This window comes from Mytilus californianus, unplaced genomic scaffold (genome assembly GCF_021869535.1).
Source record: "Mytilus californianus isolate M0D057914Y unplaced genomic scaffold, xbMytCali1.0.p SCAF_8, whole genome shotgun sequence".
NCBI lineage: Eukaryota > Metazoa > Mollusca > Bivalvia > Mytilida > Mytilidae > Mytilus > Mytilus californianus.
In genome coordinates this window covers 109,137,284-109,160,911 of record NW_026262734.1, presented here as the reverse complement: position 1 = coordinate 109,160,911, position 23,628 = coordinate 109,137,284, and positions in this window count along the sequence as shown.

Genomic DNA, 23,628 nt, shown 5'->3' with positions numbered 1-23,628 from the left:
TTCGTGATATTGTCAAAATTTGTCAGCAACCCATACCAACATTATTGAAATTGAGTATGGAAATGGGGAATGTGTCAAAGAGACAACAACCCGACCATAGAGCAGACAACAGCCGAAGGCCACCGAGGTGTCCTTCAGCTGGCCCCTAAACAAATATGTATACTAGTTCAGTGATAATGGACGTCATACTAAACTCCAAATTATACACAGGAAACTAAAATTAAAATTGATACAAGACTAACAAAGGCCAGAGGCTCCTGACTTGGGACAGGCGCAAAAATGCGGCGGAGTTAAACATGTTTTTTGAGATCTCAACCCTCCCCCTATACCTCTAGCCAATGTAGAAAAAAACAAACGCACAACAGTACCCACGGTAAAACTCAGTATAAGTCCGAGTCCGAAGTCAGAATAGGAAACAAAAGAAAATAAACAAAATGACAATAATACATAAATAACAACAGACTATTAGCAGTTACTGACATGCCAGCTCCAGACCTCAATTAAACTGATTGAAAGATTGTGTCTTCATCATATGAATATCATGCACAATCCATCCTGTTAGGGGTTTTAGTATTATACCGTCATAAAATATATGAGAAGAACATAACATAACATAACATAACATTTGCTAGTTTTATGGTTATCATTTGCTAGTTTTATGTTGTTGATAATGTCTGAAAGTACTTGATATGGTCATAATTAAAGATTAACTGTTTACCAAACTTTGGATTTTTCGAAGTATTAAAGATTTTCTACGCCAGGAATAGATTACCTTAGCTGTATTTGCCAAAACGTTTAGGAATTTTGGGTCCTCTATAGTGAGAGAAAAATAGACAAAATATGGAAATTTTATATTTCCATTAAAAGAAAGACAAAGTACGATTAATTTTGATAAAATAGAATAGTAAAGATTTTATAAGAAAGTGAAATTATAATACTTAGTATTTAAAGAAAATTTATAATAGGAGAAATGAATAAAATTTATTTTACCCTATAAGAAGGATTTATGATAAAGAATATAATTTCAGATATAACCTGAAGTTTTTTTTTCTGTTTTATCCCCTTCCTCTAGCTTCAATGTAGTCACATTATTTTTTAAATGGATGTTAAGGTAAACGTCATAGGTAGTACTGCAATAATCCGACACCACTGTTAACAGATATTGAGGTCAACAAATGGGCTTCAAATATAGTAAAGGGTCAATATTTATATTCTAAATAAGTACACAGACTATTTTTAAACGAATTCAACAGGGACTGTTGTACAAAAAACTTTCTAGGTTGTTACTTCATCTATCCAACGTATAACGTCATGTATAAGATTAAAGACTACGTTATCTAAAAAAAAATAGAAAAAAGGAAAAGCTGAAATTTACGTTTAACTAGCAGAATGAAATAAAACGTCTGGTATATCTTCTTGTTCAACAATTTAATTATAACCCAATTACTGTGCTCAGTCCAATTTTCTGTCACTAACTTACACGATATTTAAACCTTCCACATTTGTCTTCCCATGACTTATCTCAAACAAGAGTGGGGCAGTCGTTTGTCTGTGTTGGATGTATAAACACGCAGCCGCGTTCGGTGTAAATAGGGACTTTAAATCTAATGCATACTTTGAATAATGGATTGCGTCCAGTTGCAAATATATCATGGATATGTAGAACGAGATCCAACGTACGTCGACCGAGAACAAACGTTAGAAAGCTTAGATAGACACTTGGATAGGATCGTACGTTGATAAATAGTATGTCTAACAAGAATACGATCAAACCCTGACCTATGTCATAAGGTAAGCTAAACCCCATACTTCTCCCTAAAACCGCCCTATTTTTCTCTCCATAATATGCGAATGCCAAAAAAAAAAAAACGAATTTAAAGGCAATAACAGCTATCTATCCGTGCAAGTAAATAAAATGTGCACTTATTGTGTATAAAGGGGGCCTCGGTGGCCGAGTGGTCAAGAGAAAAAAGTGGTCCAACTAGTGTATCACTAGCCTGTCAACACTGAGGTTGTGAGTTTGAATCCCGCACGTGGCAGGTTTGTTCCAATCTTAATTGACTAGGATTGTCAGTTCATGCCGAAGGTCGGTTGTTTTCCCCGGGCACTCCAGTTTTCTCCACCAATAAAAACTGACTGCTATGAAATAGCATAATAGAGCTTAAAGTGGCGTTTAACATCAATCAATCAATTAATCAATATTGATATCAATTCCTATTGCATGCATTTTTATAGGTTTTTGACAGATTTGAACTCCAATACCGTCTGATTTTTTATTGGAGATCAACAATCAAATGTACTTTTATTCTTTGAAATTGTAAGTGATGGTATTTTGCTGTCCTTTTCTACAATCCTATTTCGGACCCCCTGACTCTAAGGGGGCTGGTCTAATTAGTCATGCCCGATTAACTTTTAGTAAATAAAACCACAACTTAAAGACCTACACCGGGTTAATAAGTTCGGGGTACAATAAGTAAACAAAAGAGATTCTTTATGAAATTAGATCGTCCCAAGTATCTTATATAAATATTTTGCGTTGAATAACACTGAAAACTACATCAAAAGGTTTGTTAGATGAGTTAATATACAACCACTGGGTTTTTCATCCCTAGAGTATCACCATCTCAGTATTCAACACTTCTGGGTTGACATGATTTATCATTGATATGAGCATAATAATGAATTTACTGTTTACAAAACTTTGGCTTTTTCGCAATACTAAGGATTTTCTACCGCAGGAATAGATTGCCTTATCTTTATTTGGCAGAACTTTAGCAATGTTGGGTCCTCAATGCTCTTCAACTTTGTACTTTATTTGGCCTTTATAATTTTTTTTATTCGAGCGTCACTAATGAGTCATTAGTAGAATAAACGCGCATCTTGCGTACAAAATGTCAATCCTGGTGTCTATGATGAGTTTATTTATTGACTTGATTAATTTTATAGGATGTCGATATTCTCTTAAACATAGTATATATGTAGGACTCTAAAGTGCGATGGGGACGCTAAAAAGCGATGGTCACGCTAAAGTGCGATGGTCTACATTAAAGTGCGACGGTTTGATACGCTAAAGTACGATGATCTGTGCTATTTTATGGAACACGCTAATGTCCGATGCCTCAATACGCTAAAGTGCGTTTTCCCAACAACAATGGAAATCAACATAATGAAAAAGCTTAGAAAACCATATTTTCCAGTACCGGTAATTCGGTAAAATTAATTAATAAAGTAATATAAACTTTTTTTTTGTTTGTTGAACGTATAGTGGCAAATATCACATGCATATACAGGACGATCATCCGCATGACCATTTGATCATTTATACTGAAATAATTTTTAGTATTTCTACTATTCATATTAAGGTTACAAAATATAATTTAACTTAAGAGGAAAAGAAGATTCTGGAGATGGCTCACTTGGATGTTGAGGAATTAAATTCGTCCAATTTTAATTTAGCAGCACCTTCTATGTTTGTAATCAGATGTTATGAATATGGCTTTAGACAGGTTCATAAAGTATATACTAGCAACTGCAATGTAACCATTAGACTTTTTTGACAAGTATAATTCTTTAAATAAAAAAAATGAGACATATATTCTACCAAGACCAAATGTCGTCGATATATGCAACTAATAACTACGGCCTTTAATGTGAGCCTTAGCCTACGCCACATAGCAATCTATATATACACAGGGCCACACAATGACCAGTGTAAAACAAACAAAAAGAGAAAGACAACGGCTTGATTAATAAACATAATAATAAACGAAAAACTACAATAATAGAAACACAGAAACAAACGAAAACCATTCCCTGAACCCCATTCCCGTTACACCATCGCACTTTAGCGTGCTATACTATTGCACTTTAGCGTGTTATACTATCGCATTTTAGCGAGTCATACCATCGCACTTTAACGTTTGACTCCATCGCACTTTAGCGTATACCATCGCACTTTAGCGTGACCATCGCAATTAAGCGTGACCATCGCACTTAAGCGTACCATCGCACTTTAGAGTCCTACATATATAATACCAACGGCGTATCTGTTCCTGAGATAACTTGCCATCCACTGTTTTTTTGGCAGGATTCGTGTTAACATCGTTATGAAATTTCATTTTAATAACAATTTGCAGGAGGAGGCGTTGGTGGCCGAGTTTTCTAAGTAGTCGAACTACTGTATCACTAGCCTGTCAACACTGAGATTGTGAGTTCGAATCCTGCATGTGACAGGTGCACTCAACTCCAATCTTAATAGTTTTTCTACCGAAGGTCGGTGGTTTCATCCAAGCACTCCTTCTCCCTTCACCAATAAAACTGACCGCAACGAAAAAGCACAAGATTGATGAATGTTACGTTAAACATCAATCAAGCAATCAATCAATCAATCAAGCAATCAATTTTCTTGTTTTCCATAGTCACAATACACCGTTCTACTTGCCAAAAAATAAAAGTTACTAAGTCTGCAGTGGAAACAGATAAGAATAATCAGTATAGTGAATGAATAATTACATTTACAAAAATTAGTGGTTTTAACAACAGAGCGTGTACTTATAATAATAATCAAACTTTTAATTTGGAACTATTAGAATGCACAAACATTCATTGATGAGATTGGTTGTTTGCTTTTGTTAAGTTATGTTTGCAAATTATGCGAACGCCATCTAGAGTTGGTTGACTGTTATGAAATATCTGTTTCAAAGATGGCGATGGATATGTTCCAATTGTCGTAACCACAATCCCGTCCTCTTTTTCCTCGAATGTGACCTACCAAATAAGACTTATCACCGGATTTTTACTTACATGAGCAACACAACGGATGCCATAACGGGATCTGTTAACCTTTCCGGAGCACGTGAGAGCATCAGCGGTTTTTGATGGGATTCGTGTTGCTCAGTCTTAAGTTTTTCTTTGTTGTGTTTGTGTACTGTTTGTCTTTTTGTCGTATTCGCCATGGCATTGTCCGTTTGTTTTCGACTTATGAATATCCCTTTGGTATCTTTCGCCTCTCTTGTTTGGAAGTTTTTAAATTACAATGGAAAGATTTTAGTTTGGTGATAATTCAAAATCGTTTTGGAATGATACGGGAAGAGCTTCTGTAAATATTTTGTTTTCCTAATATATAATATGTTGTGGCCTTCAATTCGTAAAACAATCAGGACATTGCAAGACGCGTAAAATAGAATAAAGCCAATTTACTTTGCTTTGAAACGCAACTTTTTGTACAAATTAAACAGCAAATATATTTCACAAGAACTGGAATACCACTTGTGCATTACTAGTCAGTGGTTAATACGTTATTTTATAAATATGCTTGATCACCTTACATAGCAGAAGATGCATATTTCTCATGTATCTGTTCATGTGTAATGACTTATTATAATTAATTCATCAGAACAATTAAAAAGGAAAAATTAGAAAAACAAAGTTTTAAATTTACTTGAACTCACTAAAAGTATCAAGTTTAAAGTATGTAATGTTTTATATTTATCACTTACCAGTGAATATGCTTAAATTTTGATATGGGTATCTAACATAGCAATAGAGACAATATTATCATACATTGTTTCGTGAAGGAGAAATTACTACAAATTCATCTGGTAAAATTAAAAAAAAACACAAAAAGCAAAAAAGCAAAATAAGGATTTAGCTGATTTATTTTATATTTATAACAGTAGGAAGATGTGGTGTATGATTGCTAATGAGACAACTCTCCACCAGAGACCAAATGACATAGAAGTTAACAACTATAGGTCACAGTATGGCCTTCAACAATTAGCACAACCCATACCGCATAGTCAGCTATACAAGGCCTTGAAATGACAAATGTAAAACATTTCAAACCAGAAAACTGACGGCCTGATGAGTGTCACAAAACAATTTACGAAAAACAAATATGATATACAGCAATAAACAACAGCCACTGCATTGCAGGCTCCTGACTTGTGACAGGCACATGCAGAATGTGGCGGGGTTTAACGTATTTCCTGGCGCCAAATCCTCCCCTTAACCCTGGACAGTGGTGTATCAGGACAGTATAGCTGAATTTTAAAATCCCCCTGAACCAGCTGAGTGTGAATGAGCCGACTACGCGTATGTCTTAGCATTCTGTGTTGTCTTGCTGTTTAATGCCTTTTTTTTCTTTGAAGATGTAATTACATTTTGAAGGTGTTTACACATTTTGTTAGCAACGTTATGTGTACATTTATTGTGATGGTTGTCTTCGCCGAATTAACAAAGATTAGCAATCCTGGTAAGAACAACATCTGAATACATACCTTAGTTTTTCTGTTTGGATATATATTTGTTTTTTCTAGCAACAATTGAACTATGCCGGGATCCTTACTACTAACAGCTGCATGTAAGGGAGTATTACCGGACTGAAATTAAAAAGTTTTAATTTTCATAGTATTATATGAAAATATCAGAAATAAACGACTTTATAGAAATCATTTGATGATTAAAAAATACAAAACCCTAGCTACAACATGCGACTCTAACTTATGAATTAAGACACCGGTTTTTTTTTAATAAACCAGATCTTCGCTTCAACTGTAAATTGGCATTAAGTTAGCAGCATGTGTACGTCGACCATGTTCTATTTATAATGTTTACATCGTCTCTACAAACGGGTACCAGTTATGTTTCTTAAAATGATAAATATTCCTTATAAAATCAGTTGTTATTCTGATTAGTAAGGTTTGAACATAAAAGATATTCCGTAGGTTGTCGGGTATACTCTTATTCGTGATTTATATAATAGCTATGGCCTATATATTCCTGAGATAACTTGTCACCCACTTTTTTGGCAGGATTCGAGTTGTTCAATCTTTAATTGTACATTTTATTCAATCACCAGTTGATCCAAAATGAAGACTACTACACGTGTTATTCATCACACTTTACAAATTACTTTTCATTCTATTATCTTTAAATACATTTTCAATTATCATTAAGCTGTCTTGGATATAATCCTTCAGCTTACCTTGTCGGTAACATTAATATCTGCACCAGAGGCAACATAATACTCGGTCATTTCTAAATTCCTGGCTGCAACAGCCTGAAGAAGACCCTGTAAGGAAATATATATATATAATCTAAGAATAAAACTCACCAAACATCACATAAATTGAAGACACAATAGGATCACCGTCCGCGTTTTCCTGTAGCATAAAACATTAAGTAAGTATGATGTTCATTCCGTTATAGAATCAACTATTTCAGCTTTGATAAAACAAATGTTTATCATTTTAATCGATGAAACCGACATTTGTTTTCAATTTAAACAAATATATGTCAACATACGATATTATCATAACAAATTCTTCACTAAAATGAAAGGTATTACAATAATTACATTTCTGTTTCAAATTAGTTAATTTCAGTAAAAAGACAAATCTAGACTACTAGTAATCATTTGCCGTTATTCATTCTAAGCTCCCGATCTACCTTAACAATATGTTCAGCTGGCATAATCATCCGAACAAAACAAATATCAAACCAGAACGATAGCTCGCTAGAATCAGTCGCACAATTGAAACTTTAACAGATGTGCAAGTTGTTATGTAACAACAATGTAAAATAAAATCTTATATAACTTTCAATTCTAAAGAATTCATTATATTTGGTCGACAAAGTATTAAGCTGAGATGTTAAACCATTAACCGAAGCCATGTGCTTATTCTTGTCAATACTTTTAACATATTTTGTTTGATATACTTCTCTTGATTTTCAATATTTCATTACAAAAACTCATCAACAATATCAGGCTTATAATTTGGTTTGCCAAACGCGCGTTTCGACTACATAAGACTCATCAGTCGCACACGAATCAAAACAGTTAGACGGTCGGATCAAACACGGCTATGCAATCTATACCTAGGAGTAAAATAAACTCAGTATTTCAAATAATTCAACAATTAATGAACATACAGAAAATGAATGCATCAAACGTTACAGAAGATGAACATTTTAATGATATTACTTGATCAAAAAGCATAAATGGAAACCTGCACCTAATTTTCATGTCGAAATTTGTTCGATGATTGTCCTTTCTAAGGAAGAAAGATTTTGTTCATGAGAGCAAACGTTATTTATAGGCTTCATTGTTGAAACAAGCGCCTTGGAATCTAAGTCGAAATGCCAATTTGCAGTGAATATCTTTAACAAACAAAAAAAACGAACACAAAGGGGAGACAACATAATGGAAAAATACGCACAAAAAAAAACACGTTTGCAATCTCCAAAGGAATTTAATATTTCGTAATACAGAGAAGACGATATCAGATAGAAACAACCAATAAACTAATAAATTATTTATTTATACACTTATAAATAAAAATGATATAACACAGAGCAGACTATATTAGATACAAACATCCAATACACTGATAAGTTATCATCATATGATACAGAGAAAACCATATCAGATAGAAACAAGCCTTACACTGATAAATAATCATCATATAATGCAGAAAATATAAAAAAGAAAATCTGGTATAATTGCCAATGACACAACTCTCCATAAGAGACCACAATGACACAGAAATTAACAACTGTAGTTCACCGTACGGCCTTCAACAATGAGCAAAGCCAAAAACACATAATCAGCTATAAATGGCCCCAAAATGACAAATGTAAAACAACATCAACCGGGAAACTAATGGCCTGATTTATGTACAAAATAATGAACTAAAAACAAATATGTAACACAGCAACAAACGACAACCACTGAATTACAGGCTCCTGACTTGGGACAGGCACATACAGAATTTGGCGGGGTTAAACTCGTTTGAAGGCGCCAACCCTACCTTAACATGGGACAGTTGTGTAACAGTACAAAATAAGAACAAACTATAAAAATCAGTTGAAAAGACCTTACCTCATCAGATGGAAACAAAACAAAATACACCTCACAAAAACATAGAGTGGACGTGGACAAGTATTTATACATCCCCAAAACAAAAAGACACTAAGTACAAATCTGAGAGTACTCGCAGTTACTCCACCATTTTCTACATAAGAAAATGCCTGTACCAAGTCAGGAATATGACAGCTGTTATCCATTTGGTGTGTTTGAGCTTTTGATTTTGCCATTTGATTACGGACTTTCCGTTTTGAATTTTCCTCGGAGTTCGGTATTTTTGTTATTTTACTTATTACTGACAGCTAGTTCAAAGCCAATAACAACTATAATAACAAAATCATGTATCTACGACTAAAATATCAATCAATACACATCAAACATCCACTGTATTTAGTGTAAAGACGTCATCAATAGTCAGAGAAAAACATGACCTTGTGCAATGCCAAGATACAGGTATCGACAGATTGTACAGCCATGAATGTGCATATGTATATACAAATAATATTTAGTTTAATTCTAATTTACTGATAAAAAAATCAATATTATTACCAATAAAAAAAATATTCAAAGATCTAGTTATGGTGTTGAATTGGTAGCCTTTCAGAATAAGTTTATTCAAAGGATTGATAAATTTACCCGGATCGTTTCTAAATTTCCGGGCTCGGTAAATTACATCTCCGTAAAGATGAGGATGTGATATCTCGTTTGAAATAAGTTTTCTACAGGTATAACCAAACTTCAAAACCAAATCTTTATATCAATGGAAAATTTTAGAAAAGGTTTTAAATAATTTGTGGTAACGAAATCTCTGACTTAATAATTTACCAGTAATACAAAGATTAGGTTCATTGAAATCCAAAACGACACAACAGACACGGGCATAGTAAATGAGTTGTGATATATAAACACCGTAAGACGTTGCCAAAGATACACTACCGTCCAAAAAAGGAAAATTTACAATTGGGAACGAAAAATCTTCTCTTTTATCGTAATTTTTAGTGTAGAGTTTCCCGTGAAAAATAAAATATCTAAATCTAGGAAAGGACAGTTATAACCGTTTTATTTATAGAAAAGACCATATCAGGTAGAAAATTTCCATACACTCAGAAAATAAATATATCATAATACAGAAAAGACAATATTAGATAGAAACATTCCATACACTGATAAATAAATATCATTTAATACGGAGAGAAGACCATATCAGAAAGAAACAACTCATACACATATAAACAAACAAATCTTATCATACAGAGAAGACTATATCAGATAGAAACAATCTATACATGGATAAAATGCATATTACATTATACATGAAAGACCATATCAGAAAGAAACAACCAATACACTGATAGATAAATATCACATAATACAGAGAAGACTATATTAAATAGAAAGAACCCATACACTTATAAATAATATATCTTATATTACAGAAAAGACCATATCAGATAGAAACAACCCGCACTGATAGATAAATATCATATAATCCGGAGAAGGACATATCAAATAAAAACAACCCATACACTGATGAATAAATATCATATCATACAGTGAAGGCTAAATCAGATAGAAAGAACCCATAAAGTGATAAATAACATATCATATAACACAGAAAAGACTATACCAGATAGAAACAACCCATAAAGTGATAAATTGATATCATATAATACATAGAAGACTTTATCAGATAGAAACAACCGATAGACGTAGAAAATAAATATTATATTATACAGGGAAGACCATATCAGATAAAAACAACCCATACACTGATAAATTTTATACCGTATAAAACAAAGAAGACCATAGCTAATACAGAAACAACCCATACACTGATATATATAAATACCATATAACTAAGAGAAGGCTATATCAGATAAAACAATCTATGCACTGATAAATTACATATCAGATAATACAGAGAAGACTATATCATATAGCAGAAAAAACCCATGCACTGATAAATAAATATGATATAATACAGAGCAGAGCAAACCATATCAGATAGAAACAATCTATATACTGATACATAGATATCATATTATACAGAGAAGACCATATCAGAGAGATACAACCCATACACTGATTAATAAATAACATATAACACAGAGAGGACTATATTAGATACAAACATCCAATACACTGATAAGTTATCATCATATGATACAGAGAAAACCATATCAGATAGAAACAAGCCTTACACTGATAAATAATCATCATATAATGCAGAAAATATAAAAAAGAAAATCTGGTATAATTGCCAATGACACAACTCTCCACAAGAGACCAAACTGACACAGAAATTAACAACTGTAGTTCACCGTACAGCCTTCAACAATGAGCAAAGCCAAAAATACATAGTCATCTATAAATGGCCCCAAAATGACAAATGTAAAACAACATCAACCGGGAAACTAATGGCCTGATTTATGTACAAAATAATGAACTAAAAACAATTATGTAACACAGCAACAAACGACAACCACTGAATTACAGGCTCCTGACTTGGGACAGGCTCATACAGAATGTAGCGGGGTTAAACTCGTTTGAAGGCGCCAACCCTACCTTAACATGGGACAGTTGTGTAACAGTACAAAATAAGAACAAACTATAAAAATCAGTTGAAAAGACCTTACCTAATCAGATGGAAACAAAACAAAATACACCTCACAAAAACATAGAGTGGACGTGGACGGGTATTCATACATCCCCATAACAAAAAGACACTAAGTACAAATCTGAGAGTACTCGCAGTTACTCCACCATTTTCTACATAAGAAAATGCTTGTACCAAGTCAGGAATATGACAGCTGTTATCCATTTGGTGTGATTGAGCTTTTGATTTTGCCGTTTGATTACGGACTTTCTGTTTTGAATTTTCCTCGGAGTTCGGTATTTTTGTTATTTTACTTTTTACTGACAGCTAGTTCAAAGCCAATAACACCTATAATAACTATATATTATACAGAGAAGACCATATTAGAAAGAAACAACCCATACACTGATAAATAATTATCCTCTCATCCAGAGAAAACAATATCAGATAGCAACAAACCATACATTGATAGATAAATATCGTATAATACAGAGAAGGCTATATCAGATAGAAACAACCAATGCACTGATAAATTACATCTCATATAATACAGAGAAGAACATATCAGATAGAAGAAAACCAATGCACTAATAAATAAATATAATAATACAGAGAAGACCATACCAGATAAAAACAATCAATACACTGATGAAAAATGCCATATAAAACAGACAAGATAATATCAGATAAAACAACCCATACACTTATAAATAAATATCATATAATACAGAGAATGCTATATCAGACAGAAACAACCAACACACTGATAAATTATATATCATATATTACTACAAGACCATATCAGATAAAAACAACTCACACTGTTAAATTGATATCATATGATAAAGAGAAGGCTGTATCAAATAAAAACAACCGATACACTGATAAATTGCGTATCAGATAATACATAAAAGACTATAACAGATAGATATAACCAATACACTAACAAAATATATCATATAATACAGAAAAGACCATTAAATCAAATAGAAACAACCCATACACTGATGAATAAATATCATATAATACAAGGAAGACCATATAAGGTAGAAACAACATACACTTAAAGAATAAATATCATAATACAAAGATGACCATATTAGATAGAAACAACCCATACACTGATAGATAAATATAGTATAATACAAATAAGATTATATCAGATAGAACAACCCATACACTGATAAATAAATATCACCTTATCCAGAGAAGATCCTATTTCATAGAATCAACCCATACACTGATTAAATTAGATATGACGTATTACAGAGAAGACCTTATCATGGTTATCCCATACACTGATAAATAAATATCATATTATTCAGAAAAGACCATATTCGATAGAAACAACCCGTACAGTGATAAATTAAATCATAAAATACATAGAAGACCATATCAGATAGAAACAACCAATACACTGATAAAAATAAGATATCACATAATACAGAAAAGACCATATCAGTTAGAAACAATCACTTAGTCTAGTCGATGTGTGCAAAATTGCTCAGATTGTAGAAAAAGAATGAAATTTTCCATAATAGAAGTATTGGTCATTGAAAACCTTTTCAGCTATGAACCCACTCTGAAAGTCGAAAATAGCGGGAGCGATGGCCATTTTTTTTAAATTGCAGACGTTGTATTTTTATGAAATATTTCAAAAATTGATGAAAATTGTATTAGTTAATAAGCTATTGGCATCAAAACTGGTAAATAAAATGAAAATCCTTACCAATTGCAATTTTGAATAAAATTTATGAAAAAGTTACCCATATTGAAAGGCGGCCATCTTGACAAATTTTTTTAAACCAAAACAGGTCGAGCTCCAATTTCAAAATTCGATGAAAATAAATCGTTTGGTTGATATTTATTTTATTTGAAAACAAATTTTAAAAAACTCCATTGCAGACATAATGAATATCATATCATACATAATAAAATCATCAGCTCACACGTTCTCAATTGATGTTATAAATTTCACACAATAAATGAGTTGTACATGTTTTGTCAAATCACACAATAGCGGTCTCTGTCTTTTATATCATACTACATTGTCCTCTGTGTGTACAAAGAGCAGCACAACGTAAAGCTGCCTCTACACATTTGCATCGTCCTCGGCAACCGTTTTCACTTTTAAATTCATATTTTATACGTTTAGCGCAGGACTCCGACGCTTGCTGCAGCGATGTCCAGAATGGTTCCCATATAGTCCAATCAATTTGCAAAACAATTATTCAGATGGTGGCAATAACATCAAATTTTGAAGAGTTTTAGTTAAAGTGATAGCAAACATTTATAGCTATGGGCACATTTCAGAAAAAATCAAAATGGCTGCTCTGGCCATGGCGTCCATTTTAATGGCCGCCAGAAAATTAATAAAAGAAATTATAAAAAAAAGATATAAATTATAAATGGCTTTACCAATTTTGATAAAATTTGACATATTTATTCCGAATGACAAGGACTTCCTTCTGATGACTTCAGATATCGAAGTACTAGTGGCAATCTTTAATGGTGGACATTTTGAAAACAAGAATTTCAAATATATTATTATTCGCTATTTTAATAATTTTGCTATTTGCATTTATCCTAATGTTTTGATGCATTACAACTGGTTTTGCAAATCATTGTTATAGGACTTTTGCTATTTAAATTGGATATTCATCAAGTGGTCATATGATCATGCACATGTTGACGAAATGAAGGTATCTAATACATAATTTCATTTACTTACAGGTTTGCCTCAATAACTTTTTACAACAGAAAATAACGTAATATATGACCACACTATGTCGAAAAGGATCAAAATTGTTGATACCGAAACCACTGGAGCTGGAAATCTGATAAACAAATAGACTGAACAGAATGTGTGATATGCCAAGAGAGGATTTACAATGTCCAACAGTTAACAAAAGAATAGACATAGATATTGGAGCTGGTTATCAGTCCTTTGATGCTAGCAAACAAAAATGTTGTGCATTGAATTGGTTTCCCCGTCAATCAACTTTGAACAGTTGAATGAAGGCCATGGAAGTGCATACACACTACAGAATCACAGGGCAAAATGGTACAAATCCTGTCGAAACAAATTTTCACATTTCAAATTATCTTGTCAGGAAAACAATGCTACCAAATTGAAGATGAGTCATCGATTGAAAATACCAGTAAGATAATTAAACAGTTGTAGTAAATCAACAAGAACAATAACTGCAGGGTGTTTTTTCTGTGGTGATGCATCTGATGATCTTCAAGATGCATTGCCATTTATGATCGACAAAAGAGTACGTGAATGTGCACTAGAACTATAAGTTCTTAAACCAAAATAAGTGCTGGAGATTTAATATCACAGGACGCCAAGTATCATATTAAATGTTTGATAAAATATTACAACCAGATAAATAGGCAGAATACAAAGTCAAAGAAAGAAAGCCAGGAATCTGTTGTCCATGGAATTTTACTTGCCGAATTAATAGAATACATCAACGGCTCACGGTCTGGAACAGATATTGTGCCAATCTTCCAGCTTGTCGATCTCGCTGAATTGTACAGTTTACGCCTTGAGCAACTCGGAGTTGTCATGGAAAGAAGGATTAATACAACGCTTCTGAAAAATCAGAAAGTAGCTGCTGTATGCAGCAGATCTGCAAACACACAAGCAAGGAAGAGACGTTCTCCTCATATTCAACGAAAATGTTGGTGACGCTCTGAAACAGGCCACCTCTTATAGTCGTGACAATAAAGGAATCATCATAGCTAAAGCAGCTAAAATAGTTTGAAGAGATATGCTAGATACTGAGAATAGATTTCCAGGGACATTTAATGACAGCTGTCAGCATGAATCAGTACCACAGACATTAGTTTCCGTGAACATTATACTAGGTGGGCCAACCATTGAGACACATTCCAGTAATACCGTTACGTCAGACAACACAAACCAATTCTCAGCTTTTAGGTGTAATACCACCAAATCATATTATGTCACATCCGATTGCATACGAAAAGGTTCGAAAAAAAATATTGATCAATTAAATATGACATAATACATGAACGAAAATTGCAGAGAAATCAATGAGAGACCATTTAAAAGCTTATATTTACATTAGGTGGTCAACAAGGACTATCAAAATATGTGCCACAAGTGGAATCCGTCGTGGTACCAAGATAAAGGTCTAAATATCAAAATCTCTATCAGCATCAAGCAGATTCTGAAAATGCTCTATACGGTCATATAACAACATGCATTGATTATTATGTGTATATGTTTAGTACATAAAGTTATTAGAAAATCAGGTATTAGATATCTAATTATTAATCGGCTTCCATAGTTACTGCAAAAATGTATGGTTTAATAGGTTATTTTTTCAATATTCATTTCGCAGCCAAAGTACGATAGGTGATTTCCATGGTTTCCAAGTGCTTGTATGGCCCTTTTTATACTTTTATATTCCAGCAACAATATTTGTGAAAGCCACTTTCAAATACTTCCCTTAATTCACAAAAAGAAAATGACATTCCTCTTTCAATGATAAAAGAATATTTTTGAGCTTAGGATTTAATTGTTCTAAATCAAACACTTTCAACTTTCAAAATTTGGCTGGAACGCGAATTGTCTGTAAATAGCTATTCGAGATTTCATTCTTCAATTTCACAAATGTATTCTGCTTGTTAAAATACACCAGAAAATTTTACGAGTCAAATATTAAAAATTACTGATTGCGTTTATTTTTTTTCCGGTAAACACATGTACCATGTATACAGCGTTCACAGAATAGCAAACATACATATTTTAATCGGTTACAATAGTGGGATCGCATACACACGTTCTTTGTTTAAGTTCTATTTCTGCATGTATGTATTTATTAAATGAAAAAAAGTAAGCCTCATGTGTTGCATCTTTTTTTTTGATTGATGTCAAATCATTCAAAAATATAAGAATAGTATTTCTATAATTATTTTGATAACAACTTTTTTGAGGGCAATAATATCTGAAAAATAGTTGCGATAACATCATCTGTCCAACTAGATGAACAAGTTATTATAATCAAGTGGGATGTGTAGAGATGGAACAGTATAGTTTCGACAAAAACTCATTGAATGTAAAAATCTCGAATTTTACTTGTTTAGGCAGGCATTGTACCTGGATCTAATATATATAGCTCCATTTTTATCAAAGTTTTTATCATAGAACACTTAAATTTGACATCGTGTCATGTAGTGCTGTAAGAAATGTGCTACTTTTTTCATTTTGCGTTTGTTTGCCATGGCGTTATCTTTTTGCTTAGATTTTGGAGTTTGAGTATCCCTTTAGTATCTTTTGTCTCTAATTTGAAATACTAAATGCAATAACACTTTATAAATTGCATGTGCTTTACGCGCTTTTCTTAATTAAACTCTATCTGGAACGCACAATTATAAGAAAATATTGAAAGCCAAAAATGTATAAATACTGCACTACGAGAGATTGTTATATCAACTTTGCCGTGGGTAGTTGTAATTTTGAGTAAAATGTATCTTGAAAGTTAATTCTTTGAAAATTAATCTGGACATTTCACAAAATGAGCATCTCCTCTTCCCGTTTTCTTGACTTTGCTGTTTGATATGAAATCAGAAAACGTTAAAATTTAAATTCACAATTATCATATATTATGTGTCTTTCTTCTGAATGAAACAAAAATGAAATTGTTTAATTTGAAATACAAATAATATCTTTTTTTCTCATTTCAGTTAGAATTACCTGATTTAGCGACCCGCGATCCATTTCATTCTTCTATCTGCAAAACAAAATACGAACTAACTATATTTGTTTTATATTTTCAGGAAACAATGCTCTGATGAACACATGTTTAAGCATAAGAACAGTTTGAAAGAAAACAAATATCTCATCATAGATACCAGGCTTAAAATTAAGAACCTACAACGCGTGTTCCGTCCACAAAAGTCATACAACACTAGTCTTTGAATATAGGACATTGCTCTGCTTTAAATTTTTACCAATAAATCTTTTAAATCCCTCTCCTTATTCTCGATTATCAAAACAGCAATAATGGACAGGCGAGAGAAATCATGTGGTAAAACGATGTTTGGATTACCAATTTCAAGGCAAAATAGTGATGTTACCGGTAGAAAAGGGTCACCCAAATCTACATAGATATACATCATCACTAACTTTTCTAAGTTGTTGTATAAAATACAACTAAAAGTAAAATGGTGGGAATACATAAGTGTATATAATATATGTATGTCATAAAAAATATTTGTTTTTACAATAACAAAGTTCCACAGTTCTCTTTGACCTTACTTTGTGCTGTAAACTTGATAAATTTGAATATTTTTTTGCTTTCTTCAAAGGTGTAAAATGTACATGTATGTGTATAGGAGATTGATTTTCAGAAATAACTTTTTCTATTTTAAGATATTTGGATTGTTTGAGCAAAGATTATGTGAGCACTCGTCGACATAATAACTAAGTTCAACCAAAGCACTTGTTCGACAGTTTTTGATAACCTTAAATTCATTTTCAGTTGCACCTTGCAATGATTTCTGTTTGTGTAGAATTCATTGGGAAGGGCAAGGTACGATAAGCAGCAGAGAACGGCCCCCAATTTTCGTTCAAATTAAAAGTGACATGCCATAAAGTATAATATTTTATTTTATAAGTTTAAAACCTATAACGTCACAGTACCCAAATTGCACCTATTTAGCAAAACTAGTAGCGAAAATTAACAAGTTTTCTTAGGGACTAAACAATTAGTATTTTTTTTATAATTTGACATCATTCTCGTCTTTCAAATAGGTAAATTTATTCAAATATCCACAAAATGTTCACAGTATATATAAACAGATGAAGTGTTTACCGGAAAAAGTAAAATCTACGTAAACGTCGCCATGCGACGTCCACAAAAAGTCATCTTTTAAAAATCAGCAAATAAGATATGTTACGAGCATCCATTTCTTAAAAAATGAATATTAAGCATGGACTAATGTCAAATTGTACTAAATATTTGAAGAAATATAACAAAACATCTGTTATTCGATTTTAAAGGATGTAAATTTAAGCATGGGTGCAATTTGGGTACTCCTCATTACAGCATCATGGATCGTATGGAGGTCGGTGCAAACCCATTTTTCTATGATTCAACATGGATTCAAAATTAAATTGGTGGAACTTTATAGTGAATAAAGATACATCTACAAAATAAACACGTAATGGAAACTTTTGTCTGGATCATAAAAAAACGTAGGTGAAAAAACTGTCAAAATAGGTGCAATTTGGGTACCCTCACGTTATACTTGTAAACATCAATAGATTTGTCAACTTTCGCTGATATTATTTATGCTTTGTTGCTTAAACACCTCAAGATTCACGAAAAGGACAGAAAATGGCAGTTTTCAAACCTTTTTCTGCATTTTGAACTATGAGCGTACCCACGGCCCACGATCATATTTATACCTGACATTCCTAGAATATAAATGTTGATGCAGTTCAAATATCTTAGTGGGCCGTATGTACGCTCATAGTTGAAAATTAAAAAAAGATGAACAAAATCGTCGTAGTTTTCATTGAATCATCGAAATATTTAAACGAACTGCGGACCGGAGATGATTTCCGGTATTTCCTGGATCCGACGACAGGCTTTTCTTCGTGTTATATGGGTTGTTTCTTTATGACTTTAATTTACATCTACGAGAAAGGAACACAGGATATTCCTGTATTTATTATTGTATGAATTTAAAGCGAAATTTTAGCAAACTGTCGAGTTTTGAGCTAGACTCAAGCTAGCAGCCACTCGCTAGCAGCCACTACGCTAGTGTGGAAAAAAGTATTGCCGTAGGAAATGTTTTATTAACTTTTAAAGTTAGGGTGGGGTAGGGGGTCGGTCCCGAACTTTGGACCAATTTTAAAAAAAAAAAGTGCTATACCGCACCTGGATTTTTTAGTCAAGCATGCCTAAGGGTCCCAACTTTTATTTGCACCTAGCGTGGAAAAAAGTATTGCCGTAGGGAATGTTTTATTAACTTTTCAAGTTAGGGTGGGGTAAGGGGTCGGACCCAAAACTATGGACCAATTTTTAAAAAAAATCCGTGCTATACCCCACCTGGATTTTTTAGTCAAGCATGCCTAAGGGTCCCAACTTTCATTTGCACCTAGTGTGGAAAAAAGCATTGCCGTAGGAAATGTTTTATTAACTTTTAAAGTTAGGATTGGGTAGGGGGTCGGATCCAAACTTTGGACCAATTTGCTTTTAAAAATCCGTGCTATACCCCACCTGGATTTTTAAGTCAAGCATGCCTAAGGGTCCCAACTTTCATTTGCACCTAGTGTTGAAAAAAGTATTGCCGTAGGAAATGTTTTATTAACTTTTAAATGTAGGGTTGGGTAGGGGGTCGGACCCAAACTTTGGACCAATTTTTAAAATAAATCCATGCTATACCCCACCTGGATTTTTTAGTCAAGCATGCCTAAGGATCCCAACTGTTATTTGCACCTAGTGAAGAAAAAAGTATTACCGTAGGAAGTTTTTTATTAACTTTTAAAGTTAGGATGGGGTAGGGGGTCGGACCCAACTTTGGACCAATTTTTTTTAAAAATCCGTGCTATACCCCACCTGGATTTTTTAGTCAAGCATGCCTAAAAGTCCCAACTTCCATTTGCTCCTAGTGTTGAAAAAAGTATTGCCTTAGAAAATGTTTTATTAAATTTTGAAGTTAGGGTGGGGTAGTGGGTCGGACACAAACTTTGGACCAATTTTCTTTTTAAATCCGTGCTATACCCCACCTGGATTTTTTAGTCAAGCATGCCTAAGGGTCCCAACTTTCATTTGCACCTAGTGTGGAAAAAAGTATTGCCGTAGGAATGTAAGTGTGGAGTAGGGGGTGGGACCCAAACTTTGGACCAATTTTTAAAAAAAATCCGTGCTATACCCCACCTGGATTTTTTGGTCAAGCATGCCTAAAAGTCCCAACTTTCATTTGCACCTAGTGTTGAAAAAAGTATTGCCGTAGGAAATGTTTTATTAACTTTTAAAGTAAGGGTGGGGCAGGGGATCGGACCCAAACTTTGGACCAATTCTTAAAAAAAATCCGTGCTATACCCCACCTGGATATTTTAGTCAAGCATGCCTAAGGGTCCCAACTTTCATTTGCACCTAGTGTGGAAAAAAGTATTGCCGTAGGAAATGTTTTATTAACTTTTAAAGTAAGAGTGGGGTAGGAGGTCGGACCCAAACTTTGGACCAATTTTTTAAAAAAATGCTTGTTATACCCCACTTGGATTTTTTAGTCAAGCATGCCTAAGGGTCTAAACTTTCATTTGCACCTAGTGTGGAAAAAAGTATTGCCGTAGGAATTTTTTTATTCACTTTTAAAGTTAGGGTGGAGTAGGGGGTCGGACACAAACTTTGGACCAATTTTTAAAAAAAATCCGTGCTATACCCCACCATGATTTTTTAGTCAAGCATGCCTAAGTGTCCCAACTTTCATTTGCACCTAGTGTGGAAAAAAGTTTTGCCGTAGGAAATTTTTTATTAACTTTTAAAGTTAGGGTGGGGTAGGGTGTCGGACCCAAATTTTGGACCAATTTTTAAAAAAATCTGTGATAAACCCCACCTGGATTTTTTAGTCAAGCATGCCTAAAAGTCCCACCAATCATTTGCACCTAGGGTGGAAAAAAGTATTGCCGTAGGAAATGTTTTATTAACTTTTAAAGTTAGGGTGGGGTAGGGGGTCGGACCCAAACTTTGGACCAATTTTTGAAAAAAATCCGTACTAAACCCCACCTGGATTTTTTAGTCAACCTAAGGGTCCTAACTTTCATTTGCTATTAGTGTGGAAAAAAGTATTGCCGTAGGAAATGTTTTATTAACTTTTAAAGTTAGGGTGGGGAAGGGGGTCGGACCCAAACTTTGGACCAATTTTTTTTTAAAAATCCGTGCTATACCCCACCTGGATTTTTTAATCATGCATGCTTAAGGGTCCCAACTTTCATTTGCACCTAGTGTGGAAAACAGTATTGCCGTAGGCATGTGAGGTTGGAGTAGGGGGTGGGACCCAAACTTTGGACCAATTTTTAAAAAAAATCCATGCTATACCCCACCTGGATTTTTTAGTCAAGCATGCCTAAAAGTCCCAACTTTCATTTGCGCCTAGTGTTGAAAAAAGTATTGCCGTAGGAAATGTTTATTAACTTTTAAAGTAAGGGTGGGGTAGGGGATCGGACCCAAACTTTGGACCAATTTTTAAAACAAATCCGTGATATACCCCACCTGGATATTTTAGTCAAGCATGCCTAAGGGTCCCAACTTTCATTTGCACCTAGTGTGGAAAAAAGTATTGCCGTAGGAAATGTTTTATTAACTTTTAAAGTTAGAGTGGGGTAGGAGGTCGGACCCAAACTTTGGACCAATTTTTAAAAAAAATCCTTGTTATACCCCACTTAGATTTTTTAGTCAAGCATGCCTAAGGGTCCCAACTTTCATTTGCACCTAGTGTGGAAAAAAGTATTGCCGTAGGAATTTTTTTATTCACTTTTAAAGTTAGGGTGGAGTAGGGGGTCGGACACAAACTTTGGACCAATTTTTAAAAAGAATCCGTGCTATACCCCACCATGATTTTTTAGTCAAGCATGCCTAAGTGTCCCAACTTTCATTTGCACCTAGTGTGGAAAAAAGTTTTGCCGTAGGAAATTTTTTATTAACTTTTAAAGTTAGGGTGGGGTAGGGTGTCGGACCCAAATTTTGGACCAATTTTTAAAAAAATCCGTGATAAACCCCACCTGGATTTTTTAGTCAAGCATGCATAAAAGTCCCACCAATCATTTGCACCTAGTGTGGAAAAAAGTATTGCCGTAGGAAATGTTTTATTAACTTTTAAAGTTAGGGTGGGGTAGGGGGTCGGACCCAAACTTTGGACCAATTTTTGAAAAAAAATCCGTACTAAACCCCACCTGGATTTTTTAGTCAACCATGCCTAAGGGTCCTAACTTTCATTTGCTATTAGTGTGGAAAAAATTATTGCCGTAGGAAATGTTTTATTAACTTTTAAAGTTAGGGTGGGGTAGGGGGTCGGACCCAAACTTTGGACCAATTTTTTTTAAAAAATCCGTGCTATACCCCACCTGGATTTTTTAATCATGCATGCTTAAGGGTCCCAACTTTCATTTGCACCTAGTGTGGAAAAAAGTATTGCCGTAGTAAATTTTTTATTAACTTTTAAAGTTAGGGTGGGATAAGGGGTCGGACCCAAACTTTGGACCAATTTTTTTAAAAAATCCGTGCTATACCCCACCTGGAATTTTTTATCAAGCATGCCTAAGGGTCCCAACTTTCATTTGCATCTAGTATGGAAAAAAGTATTGCCGTAGGAAATTTTTTATTAACTGTTAAAGTTAGGGTGGGGTAGGGGGTCGGACCCAAACTTTGGACCAATTTTTAAAAAAATCCGTGCTATACCCCACCTGGATGTTTTAGTCAAGCATGCCTAAGGGTCCAAACTTTCATTTTCACCTAGTGTGGAAAAAAGTATTGCCGTAGGAACTTTTTTATTAATTTTAAAGTTAGGGTAGGGTAGGTGGTCGGACCCCAACTTTGGACCAATTTTTTTTAAAAATCCGTGCTATACCCCACCTGGATTTTTTAGTCAAGCATGCCTAAGGGTCCAAACTTTCAGTTGCACCTAGTGTAAAAAAAAGTATTGCCGTAGGAAAATTTTTATTTACTTTTAAAATTAGGGTGTGGTAGGGGGTCGGACCCAAACTTTGGACCACTTTTTAAAAAAAATTCGTGCTATACCCCACCTGGATAAGTTAGTCAAGCATGCCTAAGGGTCCCAAATTTTATTTGCACCTAGTGTGGAAAAAAGTATTGCCGTAGGACATTTTTTATTAACTTTTAAAGTTAGGGTGGGGTAGATGGTCGGACCCAAACTTTGGACCAATTTTAAAAAAGAAACTGTGCTGTACCCCACCTGGATTTTTTAGTCAAGCATGCCTAAGGGTCCCAACTTTTATTTGCACCTAGTGTGGAAAAAAGTTTTGCCGTAGGAAAATTTTTATTAACTTTTAAAGTTAGGGTGGGGTAGGGGGTCGGACACAAACTTTGGACCAATTTTTTAAAAAAAATCTGTGCTATACCCCACCTTGATTTTTTAGTCAAGCATGCCTAAGGGTCCCAAC